Source organism: Apus apus, chromosome 12 (genome assembly GCF_020740795.1).
Source record: "Apus apus isolate bApuApu2 chromosome 12, bApuApu2.pri.cur, whole genome shotgun sequence".
NCBI lineage: Eukaryota > Metazoa > Chordata > Aves > Apodiformes > Apodidae > Apus > Apus apus.
This window is the reverse complement of record NC_067293.1, coordinates 14186411-14205284: the sequence shown is the minus strand read 5'-3', so window position 1 is coordinate 14205284 and position 18874 is coordinate 14186411. Positions and strand designations below refer to the sequence as shown.

The 18874-nt window shown below is 39.5% G+C and overlaps 1 long non-coding RNA gene across 1 annotated transcript in view; it reads left to right on the top strand.

Annotated features, from left to right (window-relative positions):
* The first annotated feature begins 3109 nt into the window (after positions 1-3109).
* LOC127389481 (uncharacterized) overlaps positions 3110-18874 on the top strand; it is a 92682-nt gene continuing 76917 nt past the window's right edge. The window contains exon 1 of the long non-coding RNA XR_007890649.1: positions 3110-3128. This is a non-coding gene — a long non-coding RNA (uncharacterized LOC127389481). The remainder of the gene's footprint in view (positions 3129-18874) is intronic.

Below are 18874 nucleotides of genomic sequence, written 5' to 3'. Positions count from 1 at the left end.
TACCAACTACTATTTGAATATTTCAAAGTTAAAGGAGAAAGTCAAAATCAGCTTCTGCAGCTCCAGAGTATCAACAAACTGAAAATGTAGATGCCCCCATAGTTAAGAGGTGATCAAGAAATGAAGATTTTCCCCCTGGCTAATTTGTCACAATCTTCATGTTTCCCAAACATGGTTGCCAGAGGTAACCAGAGGCAACCATGGTTGCCAGAGGTAAGGACTCTTGAGAGTCCTTTTGCTTTGGTAAGATTATTAAAGCTTTTCTACCTTCTGTAGGACCCAAGTCAGGACACTATTCTTGAAAGTGCTTCAAAAGCAGTGTTGACGGTGGCAGACATCAAAAAGCCCCTTCCCAGATCTTGAGTGCCCATACTTAAATTCATCAGAGAAAAGTTAGTGCTCTTTTGTTTTCCCTGTCACAGGAGGCCCAATAGGTAGCTTTGATTCTGTTGCACAGAAGAAGACAGGGGGATTTTTCTAAGTTTTGTCTCAGACATATATCACATGAATGAGCAAAAGCCACTGAGATATTCACATGAAGCCTTGTTGTGCCACATGTGCAACATTACCATGTTGTAGTGGCCAAGGGAGTGCAGGGACCAGGCACGTTTCTTCCACCAGAGAAGGTTTTGCACTAGGCTTCCTTGTAGATGCAGCTTGGCTACTGAAGCTGGATGGCAACTGAAGGCACCTTCACACCTGTCTCCATTAAAGCAGCAAAGAACAAATCAATGAAGTGAATCAGAAGATCATATAGTTAGATTATGGCAGTAGTCAGAGAACACCACAAGGTCAGGAAATATTACAAACTATTATTGGGGCACTCCCTGTGTGATGAATCTTCTGCAATCAGATCTACAGAACTCTGCTAAGTACAACAGTGCTTTGAGTGTGAGGAAAATACTTGCACGGTAATCATTTAAATGGAGCCTGTTGTAACTTACTGAAAATGTTCTGTTCAATTTAGGTGAAAGTCTATTTAATCTTTGGCAAGGAGTTTCCACAGTCTCTATTTGCCTTCTGTTTGATCTTTGAGAGGTTATGTCCGTGTGCTTATGACATCTTGTGGGTCACCTGAAATTTCATGTGATCAAAGACAGTATTAAAGAAAAAGCATCAGCTCCAGGGTTTGGAGAGGAAATAATGAAATAAAATGTTTCATTGTTCCTTTTTCCTCCTTTTTGTCCTGTTGGTTTATTTGTAGCAGTAAAACTGTATCCACTCTCAACTCTGGCTCTCATAATGACTTCATGCCACCTTGAACAAGAGGAGAAAAGCATTAAATGCATCCCTTGCATCATCTCAAGCTTGGCAGAGTTGCACTAGAGATGTCTTTGGTCCAGTGTGTATTTATCCAACAGGACATTCTGTATTGTAACCTGAGTTTGTCAGTGCTATTTAAAAAAAAGGGGAAATTTCTTAAGCCAAGTCACATTTCAGACTCAGTCTATTCTGAAACTCAAAGTGTGCTGGCAGAGTGCATTGTGAATGTGATGTAAGAGTGGTTGAGACTACCATGGTGGAGATGAGGTTGGCCTGTGTGTGTGGACAACAGATTTTAAAACAATAGTTTTGAAATGTGCCCTGGACTACCAGGGTAACATTTTCAAGACATCTTATAATGTTATATCTACATGTTTTGGGTAAAAAAATATAACTTGAACTTGGTACAACCTCAACTGTGCAGCGTTGCACCATTGACCATGTCCCTGTGTGGAACGAATCCAAAATAAGGTTGAACTGCTGGAGTCCAGAAAAGATAGTTTCTAGTCCTCTCTTTCCCCTCCTTCTCTCTTTGAAAACAGTAATCATCGTCTTTCCAAGAATATATACTGCTTTCTGAGCTAAGGAAAGGCTTTTTTCCTCTTGGTCTTTGACATATATGACAAGCTAGTGGTGCACAGTGTGAGTGAGGACCAAATGAAAGCAGCCACTTGGATGGCACACCTTTTCCTTCTTCCTCTCCTTCCTTCCATCTCACTGATCTACCTGCAACTTGTCTTTAGTCAATTCCAGTGTAGATTTTTGAGGCAGAGATTATTATGTGTGCAGTGATTAGTAGAACAGAGCCCTCATGCCTGCTCAATATTTCTAGCCATTACCATAAATAAATTCCTGAAGAACGGACACCAAACCATCAAGATCTCTGCCTATTTCATGACAGTAGCAGACACCTGCTACTTCTTTGGGAGCCACTGTTCTGTATTTTTATTATTTATATTTCAGCTTTTCATGCAATTCGAAAGAATAAAATATTTATTATTAGTCATTCTTGATCAGAACTGACAAGGAAATTTCTGTTTACTTTTCCCCAATCATTACTAATTTACTATTTTATTTCAATTTTTTAAGAAAAATTTTTGTCTTGCAGGTCTGATCTGATTTGGATTCTCCCTTTTGGAAAGAGAGCAAGCTTATACTGTTCTGCCACTGCCTCTCTCTGCCTCCAAAGTAAGTTTATGTTTTTCCATGAAAAAGTAGTTCTTGCTCTGTGAAAACACATTAACCCTAGAACCAAAAAGTCAAAGAAAACAATCAATGTAATTTCTTTTTATTCCCTGTGTAATTAACTATATGTCATAAAAGACCAGTTTGCATCTGGAGTTAATTCCTTGAGCTTCATCTTAAATTTTCTCATCTACATTATATTTATATATCCTTTACATTCCCTCACCCACAACTTTCTATAGCATTTTGTTGCACATGAACTGCCCTTTTGCATCTTGTCAGACTTAGCTTAACAGCAATTAAGAACTGCTCTTCCTTAAGTCCATGTTCAGGGGACCAGATTTGTAGACTATGTATCTTCTCCCTTGACATTTTTGTGCTTAACGTTTGTAGCACCAGAGATGATAAACTGGTGTGGGATAGATGAATGCTAGATTACATTTTTCTTGATTTAAATACTTGGCACCTTTTCTTCTCATAACTCTGTCCATAGAATACTTTCAGTCTGTTGGATCTCCGGGTTATGGGAAATCTGGTCATTTTTTTTCTGAGCCACTGATAAGGTCCCAGGGTCTGCACTGTGTGCTCTCCTCACAGCCTGAGGAGCTGAAAACAACAAACAACAACAAAAAAGTGGAAAGAAGAAGGAACAAAAGAGTACCATCCAAAGCAGAACAAAGGTGGGTGTGTGACTTTCTGAGCCTTGTCTGTCATTGAAAATATAACCTTGGGTTTATTTATGAGGACTAAATGGGGTTGATAAGAGGGAGATATGAGATAGGAGGTGCGAAAGAAGTGGGGACACTCAGAGAAAACAGAAGTGAATAACACGAGAAGTGTGATTTATATTTTGACAAGGACAATCAAAAAAAGACTTTAAGAGAACATTTCTTCTGGTGACAGCAGTTCTGAAGGCTATGGATTTTCACTCACTGCAAATTTCAAAAAGCAACTTAGGTAAACATCTCTCAGCAATGTCCTGGGTGCCGTTATTCCTGCTTTAGGCGTGATGACTGTGCAGTTTCCCTGGATCTGCTTTATATGATTTAGTCAGGTGGGAAGTAAATGAGAGGGAAGACTAGGGCTGAAGACCAAGTGGAATTTGCAAGGCACACTGAGGAGAACAATTTGTTGAGTGGCTGTGGTGACATGAGGACTGATCACATCCAGAAGCAAGTGAGGAGAATACAGCATCAGTTTAGAGTCCCAGGTTTGGAACTCTGTAGGAATATCACTGAGAGCTTGTGGTGCTTCTCTAAGTTGTTTTTGCTTACGGTTACTAACAACCAACTTTGTGCAGTTTCCTGCTTATCTTTTATGTGGTAAAATCTGTCTCATCTTCTGTGTTTCCATCAGCACTGATGTGAGCTTATATAGCTACTTTCAACCTTCCATTCGTAGGAACAGGTTTTAGAGCATCCTGTCATTATCCAGTTGTATGGAATACATCACAGCTCTTACTCTTCCTTTTTCTGTTATGCCTCTCTGTCAAGCAAAGACTTTTTCCTCAGAACTGTTTCTTATCATCATCCCCTATAAACAGACTTTTACCATATTGCTACGTTTGTAGTATCTTTTATTGGATGCTGCAAAAGATATGTATGTGTACCTGTCTCTGTATTCATTGTGTAGTTGCTTATTACTTTAACAGGTAAACAGAAAAGTAACCAATTTACATGCACAACTGGGGGTACTGATTGAACTAAGGAGAGTATGTTCAGAATTTTGAATGTATACAAATTTACACACACTGAAATTCTGCTTTTGATGGTTTTTTTATATCATTGGCTATGGGGAAAAAAAGAAAAACAAAATTCAAGCTGTTTTTCAGATTAGAGAAACAAACCCTTGGGCTCCTGTAGTAAGCCTTTAAGACAGGGTAGAAAGTTCTAGAAATTGTATCTTATAATGGTTCTGCATGCAGTTTCTCATTTCAGGGAATCACAGATGATAGTGGGACTTCTTATCACCACATTTCTCTGCTGCGAATACAAATGTATTAAGATGAGTTACTGGGTAATTACGATTGCTCCAGACAGATTTATTATGAAGTTACCAGATTGTTACCCCTAAAAAAGCCTGCCTTATTTCATGATAATTATGCAAACTGATGTCATTTTTGTGCACAAGTTCTTAACTGATAATAAAGCAGGCACTCTGCCAGTTTAAATAAGCAGTAGAAATTAGTTACTCTCGAAGAATGAAAAGATGGGAAACACAAGATTTATGATTACAAAATGTTCACCTGCAGAACGTGCAGATGAACACTCTAGAGGTGAGATTCAGAGACAGAAAATGGCACAGACAGACACAGGTACACACCACACAAAAAAGCTACTGAAGTAACTCAGCCTGAAGGACATCACACCTAGTATGGTGTCCTTAAGTTTTGACTTTTAAATACTATCTGTTTGTTTGTTTATCTTAGTATTTTAACTGGGAGAGAGTGAGGGTTACAGCTCATTGTAGTTATTAATGCAATCTTTTTTATAAACAAAACTAGAATTTATTTAGTCAGACATAGGTTCTTGTTATCGTAACAAAAGCTAAATTAAAGCTTTCATGAGTGAAGGGCAGTGTTTCTAAATCAAACTCGGTGTCTGGCTCCATGGACTTTCATCAGCAATTTGTCAAGAGAAATAACCAGCACAAAATTTTACCAGAAATTCAGAGTGAATCTGTGGATTCTGGAAGAGATCTGTCACTTTCTCTCCTGTCATTCTACGTTTTCACGTTCCTCTGCTGCCAGCTTCAGCTCAGAACAAGTGTTGAAGTACCATTGGAAAGTCTGTCTTGACAATTTGACTAAGCTGACCAGATGTGAATAATATTGGGAATGTTGTGCTAAACTTGGACTAGAAAGGTTTTCCATCAAATTTTGAAGAGCAAAGGAACTGAAAAATAGTTGAGATGAGGGTCTGGGAAGGACGCTTTGTTTTTGGTGCTTCTCCACATGCTCCCTTGCGAACTTTGGAGCTATGCCAAGTAGTACTGAAATCTGTATTCATGTCCTTTTGTAAAAGTTAGCATCTGGTGCTGATACTGACTTTTCCAATGACTTTGAGTATAACAATAGCTTTCAAAATCTCATCACTTTTCAAAATAATATAAATAATTAACCTAAGAATTCATTGAACATACACAAGGACACAACATGCCAAGAAGTTGTGAGAACACTGACAGAACAGATATCTAGGAAAAGAAACATTAAAAAAAAAACCCAAACCCAGCAAATGAATCATTACCATCTTTCAGGTCAAGACAAACATGCTGAAATCAGCAATTGTGTAGAGGGAGTTATCTGCTCCATCTTCAAGGAGCCATCTTGGTCTCACTGAGTATCTGCCACACGTTCCTCTGCACTACTAGCAAAAATGTGACAAATGACCTCATGACTTATCTGTAGAAAGACAATGCCACTTCACAAGGTTAATGCAATCAGGAGTGTCCAATATCAACAGTGCCTGTTTCCAAGTATTTTCTTTTTTAGTATCTCCAAATTCTGGCTCCACATCTTGTCAAAAGGCAGCAGTTTGTCTGTCCTGAAAGAAAGATTTGATAGATTTGTTGCTTGCTTTTTTAGGCAGAAATCCACAGTAGTTTTACTTGTCATTTTTGCTGCTGTGAAATGTAAGTTCTTGAGTGTTTTTTTTGTATTTTGGAAGCAAGGGATTCAGGTCATTTTAATGACTGAATAGGAGCCTTGACGTCACTACAAATTCTGTTGCAGGGCATATGAATAGAACTCCCTGAAAGCCTCTGGTTCAGCTCACAATGGTGCAACTCCACTGGGCAGTGAGCAAGCATTTGTGCATGATATGTAACATTACTTAGGTCACCAGTTAATGTAAACTGTTGACATAGAGAACACAAGCACTTTTTAAGAATCAAAAGCACATCTCCAAAAAAAAAAAAACAAAATATGCCATTATTCATTATTTAGAAATTCCATACATAATTGACTCTTGGCTAGGGAGGTGGATGAGGGTTTCATCACAATAGGGTGGTTTTTTTTCTTTTGGTAAAAGAGCGACATGTTTTTCTGAAATGACTTTGTTAATACATGTATCATATGCAGCCTGTTAGCTTTGAAGCAGTAATAAAGCTATTTGAAAACAAATTCAAGTTGTTTATGGGGGGGGGGGGGGGAATTCTGCTTTGTATTTTTTGATACATTTTTACTTGAGTATCTCAAGTCCTTTAATTTCTTGGTTGCAGTTGTCTTTACATTTTTATATGTAAGTATAATGAAACATTATATATTTGGAAGTAAAAATTTGCCAGCTCATCAAGTAAGAGAGATTATTTTGATAACGTTGGAATTCTATTATTTATTGTCACGTGAGTGCATATGCTAAAATCTTTATCTCCTGGAAATGCCCAGCAGCATCAGTTATTCTCGAAGTGTAATTTCAGACACTTGTGCAGCACTGCCTGTGTGTCTGTGTTTCTCCAAAGCAATGCAGCATGCTTGAAAGGAGGCTGCACCCATTGTGTTCAGCAGAGTGTTTTGACAGAGAGAGTTCCCACCATGTATAAAACTTTTAAATTGTATTTTAAATTAAGCTAAGCCTTATGTTGGTGGCAAGGAGACCATGTTACTGAAAAGAGACATCATTTGTGACAAAAGCATTACAGACGTTGAATGTCAGACACTGTAAAACAGTTTCCCTTCTGCTTTAATTAAGTGAGTGCTTTCTCAAACAGCTAAACCTCAAAGGAAATCACAGTGATTCCCATTTTTCCATGAGCAGTTGAGCTGCTTTAAGCTTTACTTAAAAAAACCCAAAAACCCTAAACTGGGATTTGTTTTGACGATCCAAATGTAAGTCATTTTTCCAGGCTGTGATTAGGAAGACAAAATAGCTACTGAGAACAGCAGTAGGAATAAATAACAATAGTTGAAGGGATTTTAGCTACCATTGCTGCTGTGTCTGTTACTGGGTCTTTTAAAATACTTATTTAAAGCAGGTGAAGGAAATAATCCATTCTTTTCCCTCTCATTCCATTGCTTTTAAGATCGAAATTCCCTTTTTCCATTGTGTGCACATGCATTTTTTTTAGCTTGAGTGATCACCTGGCATCCAAAGATCAATGGGAAGTGTTACACAACCATGTCACTACATATATTTCAAGAAGCAGATGCTGGTAAAATGAGTTCTTTGACCAGTTTTTGAAGCTGTTGTCAAATTGTGGCTTAAAGATCAGAAGAACATTCTGCAAATTTACATAACCTCTGCAAAGCTTGAAAAATTAATTTATGGTGAGCATCACTCAGCACTCATTTCCAGGAGAAAAAAAAACCCAACACAAAACAACCCAACTCTTTGAATGTCTTTTTCAGTTTGACTTGTATTTATAAAATTGCAAAGATAATAACGAAGCAGATTAAAATTAACAGCAACTGCTTATGTGCAAGTGCTGCTTTGGATGAATATATTACTGAAGTCACAGTGAATTAGAACCTTGTGAAATGTTGCAGCCTAGGACTGTAGTGGGATATAATGGTGTCATCCTTGAGGCTAGAAGCTAAAAAGTAAGATTGCTGATAAGAGGGTACTGCTAATCTCTGCAGATGAGCATATACTCTATTTATGGTTTAATAATATGAACATCAAGGTCTCATTCTCAGAATTGTTTTCTGCTTGTTTTCTTCTTCCTCTACCTCCTCTCTTTTCAGTATGTCTCAGTTCAGCGTGAAAAAAGAAACACCTAATTTGTAAACTTCAAAGTTGAGCATTAAATTCAAAGTGGGGATGGACAGGAGAGCCTATTCTGATCTAGAACAGTACTGTTTTCCGTGTTTTTTAAAAACCTAGAAAGAAGTATGATTCAGGTTTGGTTTTTCTGTGGTGAAAAAGATTTCATAAGCTCTGAACCAAACTAGTGAAATCCTCACAATGTCTCCTGAGCTTGACTGATGTTTCTTCCATTTTGAATGTGAGCCTCAGAAGAAACGGTCTTTAGAATTGTAAATTTTAAGGCCAGAAGGGGTTAGATCATATAGGCTGACCTAAATAGCACAGCTCTTTATTTAGATACTCTGTGAGTCCATAAAATGTGCATGATTTATTTTAAAAAGATACTGAAAGCAGGCTCAGAGGGCACATGGGCCAGATTTGTGTCACTGATACCAACCCAGAGGAAAAGCTGTTTGTTTGGATTCCATATCTTCCTTCCCTTCTTGAAAAAGCAGAGTTTCAATTTGTAAATTCTATGTTAGCTGCTTTGCCTCTAACACAGGAGGACAAGTAAATTAGAATTTATTTCCAGTGCAGTAGAAGAAATATTTTTCTGTGTTCCAAATGCTAAAATGTCAGGGATAAAAGGGCTTGCTTTGTTTTTAATACAGGAGAGGGAGAGTTAGAAAACTTAATATTAGAACTGCTTTCATGCATTTCTAAGCACTTCAATAAATGTGTTCTTGATTGGATGTAAACTTTCCCCTGTAGTGTTTGCAACCCATGAGAATATTGAAGTAAAAAATCACTTGAAAAAAGTTATAGGACTCTAAGTGATTTCACATATATTCCAGTCTTCGGGGTCCTAATTTTTCTGACTCATATTAATTTTATTCCATATTTATAGCTTAAGTGAGAAGAGAATTAAATTCAAGAGGTCCATAGCTGTGTATAAATAATTACTGTTTATGAATATTACCACCCAAATTATAAAGAGGATAGCAAATCAAGAGAGATGAAGTGAAAAACTCTCTTGAAACTTATCTAGGTGTTTAGCACACAGTGTTCTATCAGAAGGGCTTGGAAGTACAGGCAATTTTTTTGTATTTTCTATCTGTCTATGGTTATCAGCAGTTGGGCCTTTTAGAAAAAAATCTCCTATCTAATTTCAAGCATTTAACTGAGGAGCTTGTGTGAGCAAGGCAATCGCTGCTGGATCCCTGTATAATCATGAAGATGAACAGGCACCTTTAGCTTTGTGTCCGGCAGAGGCTGATGTGGCCTCTGGAGCTGGCAGCCTCAGCCCTGCAGTAACAGGAGGAGCCCAGGGGCATCAGTGCTCTTAGCAAAAGCACCTTGGGTAGGTGGGATGAAACATCTCCAGTTCATGTGGCATGAGCAGGAGGCCTAAAAGGAAATGAATTGTTGGACTTTGATCTGCTGAGTATCAAAGTTTCTTCATACTTGCCATGGAGAGTTCAGTGGTACTTGGGTACCTAAAACAGGAGCAGAGGGAGAGCTGGCTGGGATTTCAGCAGGTGCTGTGGCCCTGCACCTTAAAGGATGTATTTCTATGGCCCAGTGCAGTGCTTGCAGCATGTTCCTCTTAGCAATACCTGAGGCAGTGCAGAGTAGCACAGGAACACACAGGCACACATTTATATGCCCTCCTGGGGTCATTCTGCTGAGAACCAGCACGTAGCAGCCTGGGCAGCACCAGCCGAGTGTGGGGAGCACTTACCGTATCCAAGGACATTAGCTAAAAGACACTTTGAGTATCACTCACAGCTTTGCATTGTGTACTACACACTTTTTACGTGTTGGCCAAATTTATCCTTAATTATTACGGCAGGACATCTTTTCTCAGTCTACAAGTAAAGGTGTTAGGAGGTGGCAAAGCGAAAACTAAAGGAGTTTTGTGCCTGGTGCCCATTCTCTAAACCACTATGTGAATTTGTACTTTCCACCCAAAATGTGTGCTGTTAATGTCATCAATCTGTAGTAGTTACTAGTTTGGGAGATTATCTGTAACAAAAGGACTCTCTAAGGTTTTCCGGTAGTCAGGGATGATGTTTGATCCTTTCACTTGGAAGACTCCATACCATAATCATTTATATATGCATTGCAGTCAGAATGCTGAATGTTATCTCACATACTTCTGGTCTTTCAAGAAAGTCTCCTGTTCACTTTCTGAGTGAACTCAGTCTTGCTAAATTTGCAAACTCTGATGAGATTAGGACACAAAAACAGACACTTCTTTAATTTCTCTGAGCATAGGGCATAGCTGAGTGAGCTGAGTCCAGAAACAAGAGAGTCTCACATATCTCTCTGTAATAGATGGTTTCTTTCTTGCATATTGGGCTTTTTATGGAAATACTGGTAAGGCAAGATTAAGGCCCTGTCTGTATACCCAGGAGTGCAAGACAGGACAACAAGCCTCTGACCAGTGAACCAGCTACTTTATACCATCTGTGAAACACACTGGAGAGATGGGGCTGTTGTCCACAGAGCACGGGAAGAGAAGAGGGGTAGGAAGGAATGGTGGGACTGATTCTCCACCCTCTACATTTACACTTCAAAGACCATGTGTAGTCTGAAAGAAATGGATTGTAGGCTGTAGTGGGCTGGTACAGCTGTGATGGCTTGGCTTTGTGAAATGGCTGACTTGCTCACATGGAGAAAATATTCCTCAAATACTAACAAGTCTAAAATGTATTTAATAAAGCAAATACCAGTAAACTTTGAAAATGGATGCATAAATATTTATGAAATTATAACACAAAAAATTTTACAAAAGCCCATCTGATTAAGACAAGAGCTATGACAATTCTTGTGAATTTTTAATATTAAAAATAAACATTACATTAATGAGTCTTCATTTTATCATTAAACATTTTACTTGGTTTTCAGTAGAGAATTTTATTTTTACTTGACATACTTTTTAAAGTGTCTAATGGGCTCTTATGACATTTGTAAATGAGGCAAAACATAAGAACTATAGGAGTTAATTCTTTATATTCATCACTAATTTATCATAAGGGAAATAATAGGGAAGTAATCTTTTTTTTTTTTTAATTTACATATAAATAGGTCTAAATTACAAAATTGGGATACGGATATTAAATACTCCAGAGCCCAAACTGACTTACTGTGGGACTTCACTTTAATTTATTATAGCATAGCAAGGACCTGGATCTTTTCTATAAAAAAAAAATAAAAAAATAATAATAAAAAAAATTCAAACAGCTCAGAGATGCTAGAAATTGGAGATTGCTCTGATGTATTTCCAGTGGCTTGTGTGGAACCAGCACATCTAATCTACTTGAACCCAGTTCTTTTGTGCCTTAGGAACTAAGCTTTTATATACCATAGCCTGTTTCTCTCCCACAGCATTTGTCATCCAGCATTGATGTTAGACTGCAATCCATGCATTCCATCTGTCAGTGAAGAGAACAAGCAGTTCTGGTGCACAACACGAGCTGGGAGCCCGGCGTTCCTTGGCTCTTAACTGATTACTTGGCTGACGGGCTTCGCGTGGGATAAATTGATGAGGTCAGTTTGGGTAGGAGCAGTGAGCATAAAGGAAGGATTTGCTATTCAGAGTAGCTGCCCACAGACACTCTCACCTAACATTTCATTTGTGCTTTTGTCACATTGGGTACTGTGTATTAAGGTGATATCAGAGCTAGGGTTTGCAGTTTATTTGTATGTTTGCAGCTGTACTGGAGATCTGATTTTTAGCTCTGCAACAGGGATGTGCGCAGTGATGTGATGAGCTCAGGAGTGGCTGTGATCATGTATTTATAGAGCATGTCTAGTGCCAATGGAATTCAGCATGCTTTTGGCTTCACTAGCCCAGCTGCAAGGGAGTGAGAAGCTCCTGGTGCTGCCTTGCACAGTGATATGGGCTGTTCCCTCCTTGACAAACAGTGTCACGTGTGCTAGAGAGGCAGGGTGAGCCTTCGCTTGTTAAAATTGTTCATTTGCTGTCTGCTGTCCATGTGGGTGTGTTTCCATGCATGATAGCTATCCAAAGTGCTGTTAAGAGGAGGCTGGGCAGCCCTATACAGGTGGTGTTATCTTCTTAAAAGCATTATCTGATCCAAGACAGTTTCTTTAACATTTTTGCATAGTGTATGACCCGTGTCTCTGTCATTTCCCTAGGTCATGTCTTCAGTGTGGGAATTTACACTGCAGTGCTTCCATTACTGTAGTTCCATCAATGCACTCTCCAGTAATTTACTGGATTAAGCAATATCTTTGAAAACCCAGGTTTGCCCCACTGCACAGCACCCGCGTTAGTGGTTTGCACTGTGTGTTCACAATGATGTTGTTAGAGTGGATCACATTTCTTACAAAGGGCATCAGTTTTGTGAATTTGTCTCAAATCTAATACTATGTTAAGACCTCTTCTGCCATTAGATTTAAGCACTCGACTATGCAAAGCACATACTGATGCTCTCTGTGCATGGAATAACAAATGCATTTCCTCACAAACATTTGGATTTCTGTCAAACATTTTAGCACATTTATTTTTTGCTTTGCCCTCCCTCTTTGTGCATTTTTTAAGCAAATTAACTCAGAAGAAAAAAGTAGTTTACAGATCAAAAGGAAATGTTGAATTATACACTTTCTTATTCTCTCTCTCCCAAGACTGGTAAATGCCTCTTCTCAAATAGCAACTTGAATGCTGCCACATTTTTCACACTTCTCCACTGATCCAGTTCCAATGTGATTATCTTACACTGCTCATGCAGGAATGCAATTTTATAAGGAAGGCAAGGTCCAGAAATCTTTCTACACCACAAAAAAAGGTGAACTTCTTCAGAAAGCTGCCTGACCAGTTCTACCCCTAGATTCATAGTGGTTATAGCTTCACTGAGCTTTTCTTTACTCTCCCCTACATCAGATACCTCTGCTGATTATTGATCTTCTTGTGATGTCTGAAGAAGTCTGGTTGGAGCTGAATGCTGTGCATGCATTGCAACAAACTAAAGTTGTGACAAAAGAAAAGAAATTCCCCTGGCCCTCGCTTTGCTTTCAGATCAATTTCTGTAGGGTTTCCAATAAAACACATCAAACAAAAACTTTATCAGGCTATTGAGTTACGGTTATTAGATAGTCTAGATTTCTTCTTCATTTCTGTTCTTTTTGTAAGAATCTTTCTGTATAGCATCATGGTGCGTGATAAAGACCTGAAAAGTAGGAGCCCTGCTGTGCTTTTATTTTCTTTCTCAAGCTTTTTCTAACCTAACCTCATCCTCTGTCTGGCCTGGCTGTTCAGATACTTTTGGGGCCCCAGGTAGTTATTGTAAAGAGATTGGCTAAATCCTACAACTCAGGCTAAACATCTAACAGTACTGGCCTATAAATTGGGGGAGGAAAAAGGGACAATCAAAATAAGACTCATCTTTGCCTTCCTTCTGTATTATAATTTTTAATTTCCAAATATTCTTGTGTAATGAGAAATAATTCATCCTGTTTTGAACAAAATTAGGGGAGAAAAGGGGGGTTTTAACATTCAGATCACCTCAGTTTTTTACCTTTTTCTGGTCTTGCCTTTTGTCTGACTTTGAGGAGAATATCTGGCTCTTCAGGACAATTACTTTATTACCTGGAGAATGAGGCTAGAGCAAGACATGCTGGTGTTTATTATGCTTTTCTAAGAGCCTCTACAGAAATACATTATTTTGTCTAAGTATTGTGGAGCAAAATGTCTTGATTTGTTATTGCTCCAAAACATAACCATGACCCTAAAGAAGCTATTAGGTTTTGGATAATTTACATCTCAAATAATGTCAGTGCCTGAGCCTCAGAAGCTCCTATAAAAAAATTAAAAAATAAAAAGTAATGTTAAACATTTTATTTGGAAAGAAATCACGAGGTCAGAAGAGGGCAAGGACTGAATGCATTCACAGATTCTGTTGTGCTGGCCTTAATGTAACTTCTGAAGCATATTTGAAATAATTGGGTCTGCTGGAAACCTTCCAAAATATTTCAAGGGGCCAACAGCAGAACTGGCTGTGCTGTGTCTAAACTTTATTTACAGAGTCTTAATTCTTAGATGTATAAAAGTCTTACCAAAAAAAAGAAAAAAAAAAAAAAAAAGGAAAACATTTTCTTAGAACTCTTCCCTTGGTCTTATTAAAATAGCACTTCTCTGTAGAGACGAGTTAATCATGATTGCCAGACTAAAGATTCTGTTCAACATAAAAGCTGTCACAGCCCTTGTAGTGAACTGCAGCTTAGAGAGAAAAAAGACTGAGATGCTGGTGTTGGAGAAAAAGTTGTTCAAATTGTACAGACACCCATCATAATTTGTGCTAATGATAAACAAACAGGCAGCAGAATAAGAAAAAGATCTGCAAAAGGCAAAAAGTTCCTACCATGCTGTGCTCTTAGTCCAAATGTGCTCAAAGAGGGAATCTGTGTCTGATCTAATGGAATGCCAGAGATGTTGAAAGGCAGAAAAAACAGATTTATAGTGGTTAGCTGAGCTGGTATCATGATTAGTCTGTCTTATCTTGGAGCAGCTCTCTTCTACAGCAATGTCTTCTTCAAGATCAAATGCCACCAAAAAGCATTGCTTCTGGGGTGAGATCAGTCTGCTGATTGTTCAGCTCTACAAAGTACAACAGCATGAAAACAGAAGTGACTTGACATCTAATTTACTCACACGAATAGCCACGCATTAACTGACTGGCAATTTCCCTCAGGCAACAGCAGCTGGCTTGCTTGCTGTAGACTTTCTGGTTTTGCTCTGCTCATCCTTCAGAAATCAGTCAGACTTACCTGGGGTTATCTGTAGCAGGAGATCACCCTGGTCACAGGAGATGGTGCTTTATCAGTTATCTTTTAATGGGCAGATATTAAATCCTTACTTTACTTTGACTTGTTGATGGCTTCAAGAATTCATAGAAACTTTGACACCTCTCCAGAGATCATCTTGTCTCAGGCAAGGAGTCTGGAGAGACATTAGGTTGAGAGCAGCCTTTGAATGACTGGTCTGCCTTTGTCAAATATTATGTAAAGTGTTATCGTGAAGAGGTATTGCTATGAGCCAAGTGGAGCTACATTTTATATTTTACAGAAGGTAAGATATATCAGAACACATCTGAGGGCTGCTCAGTAAGAACAGTCATTTTACAGTGTTAGTATTTCCAGTTAATTTTATATTCAGGTTTGAGAAGTGCTGCACTTCTTGCGGAAGGAATTGTGTAAGAGAGGTTTCAAAAACTACAAAAGAAAGGTGAAAAAGGCAAATTGCACTGATCCGAGTTTGAAGAGCCCTTCTTGTGATCTTCAGGGATTGAGTCCCACAGAAAAGATGAGCTTGTGACTGAGATCTGAAACAGGGTTTTCTTAAGAGTTCACTCAAAGATGCAGAATGTTACCCCTGAGGACAGCAGTGAGAACTTGCTGAGCAGAGGGACTTACTCCACGTGGGCTGAATGTTCTGGAGAACATACAATGCTTTCCATGCTTACTCAGGGTGAACATGATAGTGAATTCAAAATAGGACAATAAAGGACACCTAAGACAACTACCTCTGACAAGCGCTCTAAGCCTCCAGGAGCTGGCACAGATTACCCTGCTATAAGAAGGTGCCACAGGAGACTGTCTATCAAAAGTTATGCTGGCAGAAACAAGTGTCGTGTAGTCTGTGTGAAGACATGAGGGAAAAGGAGATGCATTTTGTAGAAAAGGCCACTTGCCATCATTTAGTAAACAGCAAGTGTAAAAATGAGTATGAATAGGCAAGATATTTTACTTTGCTGCTCACCGCATATGCTCTTTCCAAGAAGCTAAGCCCACTATCACACTGTTGCAGGGTTTGATTTCCTATGTTTGTCTCTTTTTGGCTACCTGTCAGTGCTGGTGACAGTGCTTTGACCCATGCTTATATTGGCATTGTCAAAACGTACTTGTTGTACACAATGCTTTGCCTTAAAGGGTGGTACAGGACAGTACTTTGGGAGAGGTGGGCAGTGTTCAACCAAGAGAAGAAGGATCACTCTAAGGTCTTGACTTACCGTGTGTATTAGGGTTTGAGACTATGTGGTGGATGGAAGCAGAGAATTTTTCCCACCTCGATGTGTGCACACAGCTGTGCTGTAATTCACAATTGCTGGTTATTAAAGGAGGAATAAAATAATCAAAAGTAGGTTGCTGTGGTTAAGGAAAAATTTTATTTGAGTCTGCTCTGTCTCTCAAGATACACTGTATTTCCCTCCCACTACAGGGCTGCTGAAGTTTTTCAGACCTGCTGTGATAATTACTACTTCTCTGATTGCCTTTGCTAGATGTTACACTTGTATCATTTTAACAATGGAAGATGGAGGGGTATGGCAAACTATGTGTGTGCACATGCATGCTCGTGCATAAGTGTGTGGAGAGACATTTATTAGATATTGCTGTCACATCCCTAATGTGACACTTCAGACCTGAACCTGCTGGGTGCCTTCAACTTCCATAACTTGATTTTTCAGAGGTGGTGACTCCCTGCAGTTCTGATTGATTTCAGTGGAATTGTGGCTCCTCAGCACCCTTGTAGAAGCTGTCCCCTGCTGCCCTCTGTGAAGGTGCTCAGAACCTTGCCACGTCAGGCTTCTCCTAGCACATACATCATAGCTAAGTAACTCCAAAGCTACCGACAGCCTGTTCAGGGTTTTTGTCAGTCCCACACCACCCAATGAAACATTCTTGTTCCTGAATAGCTGGCAACTGGTGATGAATGCTGCAGTCATGAGAAAAAGTCCAGGAATATCATGTACCTCATTTCCTTGTCCTGTCATTCCAATATTCTGTGTAGTAATTCTCTTCCTTGCTGTGTCTCTCAAATGCTTTCCATCCCTTGATGCTGACTGCTCTTTATAGTATTATGTTAGTGATCCCCTTACACTGCATGTCTGTTCCTCGTCCTGCCTCTCAAATACTTCTTATAATACCACATCTCCCTTCCCTGTAATCTCTCTGAGACTCTTATAATGCTTCCTTTCCTTGACACACCTTTCAGATGCTCCATATATTATAACCTGAACATTTCTGTGCTCCCCTAGCCAGAAGGATTGCTAATGCTCTGAATGACAAAAATGATCTAAAGAAAGAAGATATACTGAAAAAGTAAAGGTTACATCTTACTGCACTCAAGAAGGATCAGTGTGACTTTTCAGGTCTACTAGCCAAGCAGGGACTGCAGCTACGCCATCATTTGAAGTTCCAATTTGCCTGGCAAATATCATGAAATTTCACAGTTCTGGCCATTGTGTTACAAGAAACCTGCACTGACAGCATACAAGAAGTGCTAGGCATTTATATAATTCACCGGAAGGATTTTCCTGGCTATATCAGACAGAATGAAACCTCCATTAAGTAGTAAGTTGTCTCTTCATTCAGACTATGGAAATAGTTCTCCACAGCTTCATTTGGCAAAACACATTCAAGAAGACAAATTCTCTGTGATCTCCCTGAAATGAGAGGGACCACGCTGAGCTTAAACTAGTCCCCAATTCAGCCTAAACACTTCTGCAAGTTATTTGACTAAGCTTGTTTCTTGAAATGCAATATGAGAATTACTTGTGCTGGCACAGAGTTATATCTCCCTCCACTCCCCAGACCTTCCTCCCAGAGTTTTGCTGGGTGGTTGCATATGTTACTATCACGTGCAGTTAAAGCAGAGTGAGGCGAAACGTGAAGTCCCAGTGCAGCAGCTCACCAGGGAGGAATGGGAGCTTTAGGTCTGTGCTGCTGTATCTCAGTCAAAAAAAAAAAGGGAGATACTTTCAGTTTGTATCCAGGGGCACTGTAGCAGGGAACAGTTGTCAGAATATACCTGTAGTCTCTCCAGTTAGACAGGAACTGAAGGTCATAGGCAGCATATAGATACATGATTACTTATTGGTAGTGGCTTTATAGTGTGTGATACCACTCAGATCTCTTCCTTTGGATAAGGGCTCCTTCTTATTGTTTCTGCCTCCTTTGCCAGGCTTGGTGCTACCGCATCCACTTCTGTGCTTCACACAGGGGGGAAGGAAGACTCAGATTTTACCAGTAGTTTCTGCATTCTGGTGGGGTTGGGGCTGGAATTCCACAGTTCCTAAGGCAAGTGTCTCCTCTGTACTTACCATACAGACACCACACCATTTCTGCTGGTGGAGGAGAGACCCTGGTCAGACCAGTGGCTGCCAGTCTTAGCCAGCTCTCTCTCCCAGCCAGTGTTTCTGTATCTTCTCCTCTGTATTGTCCTCCCTTCCTGTGCCCAGGGAAGGTTTCACCATTCTTTACCCTCTAGGAGTGACATTTTTGCCCTCCATGATTGTGACCAGTGATTGCCCCAAGGCAACCCCATGTACTGTAGACATGAGTGGTGCTAGTGTGGCACTGACAGTCCATTCCTCCAGGGCCCCATGGCCACCAAGACTGCTGACACCTGCTTGTGGCTTATTTGGGCTTAATTGAGTTTTATAGGCAAGATAGAGCAGAAAAAATAATAATAAGATTCCCCTCTTTTCCATGTACCTGTGTCTCAAAATTTTAGTTGAACAAATCCACTTTTGTTTGAATGATTTTCAAACTGAAATTGTTGTGTCTATTAGGCATTTAGCTGTTACCTCTGCTAAGCAATGTGCTGCCACCATCACTTGCTTTGAGGCTGACCTCTTCAGTCCTGGCTCTCCCTCAAGTGACAAGTTTTCTTTCTGGCCAGTGGGGATACATTTCTGGCTTACTCTTGCCTCATTCATCAC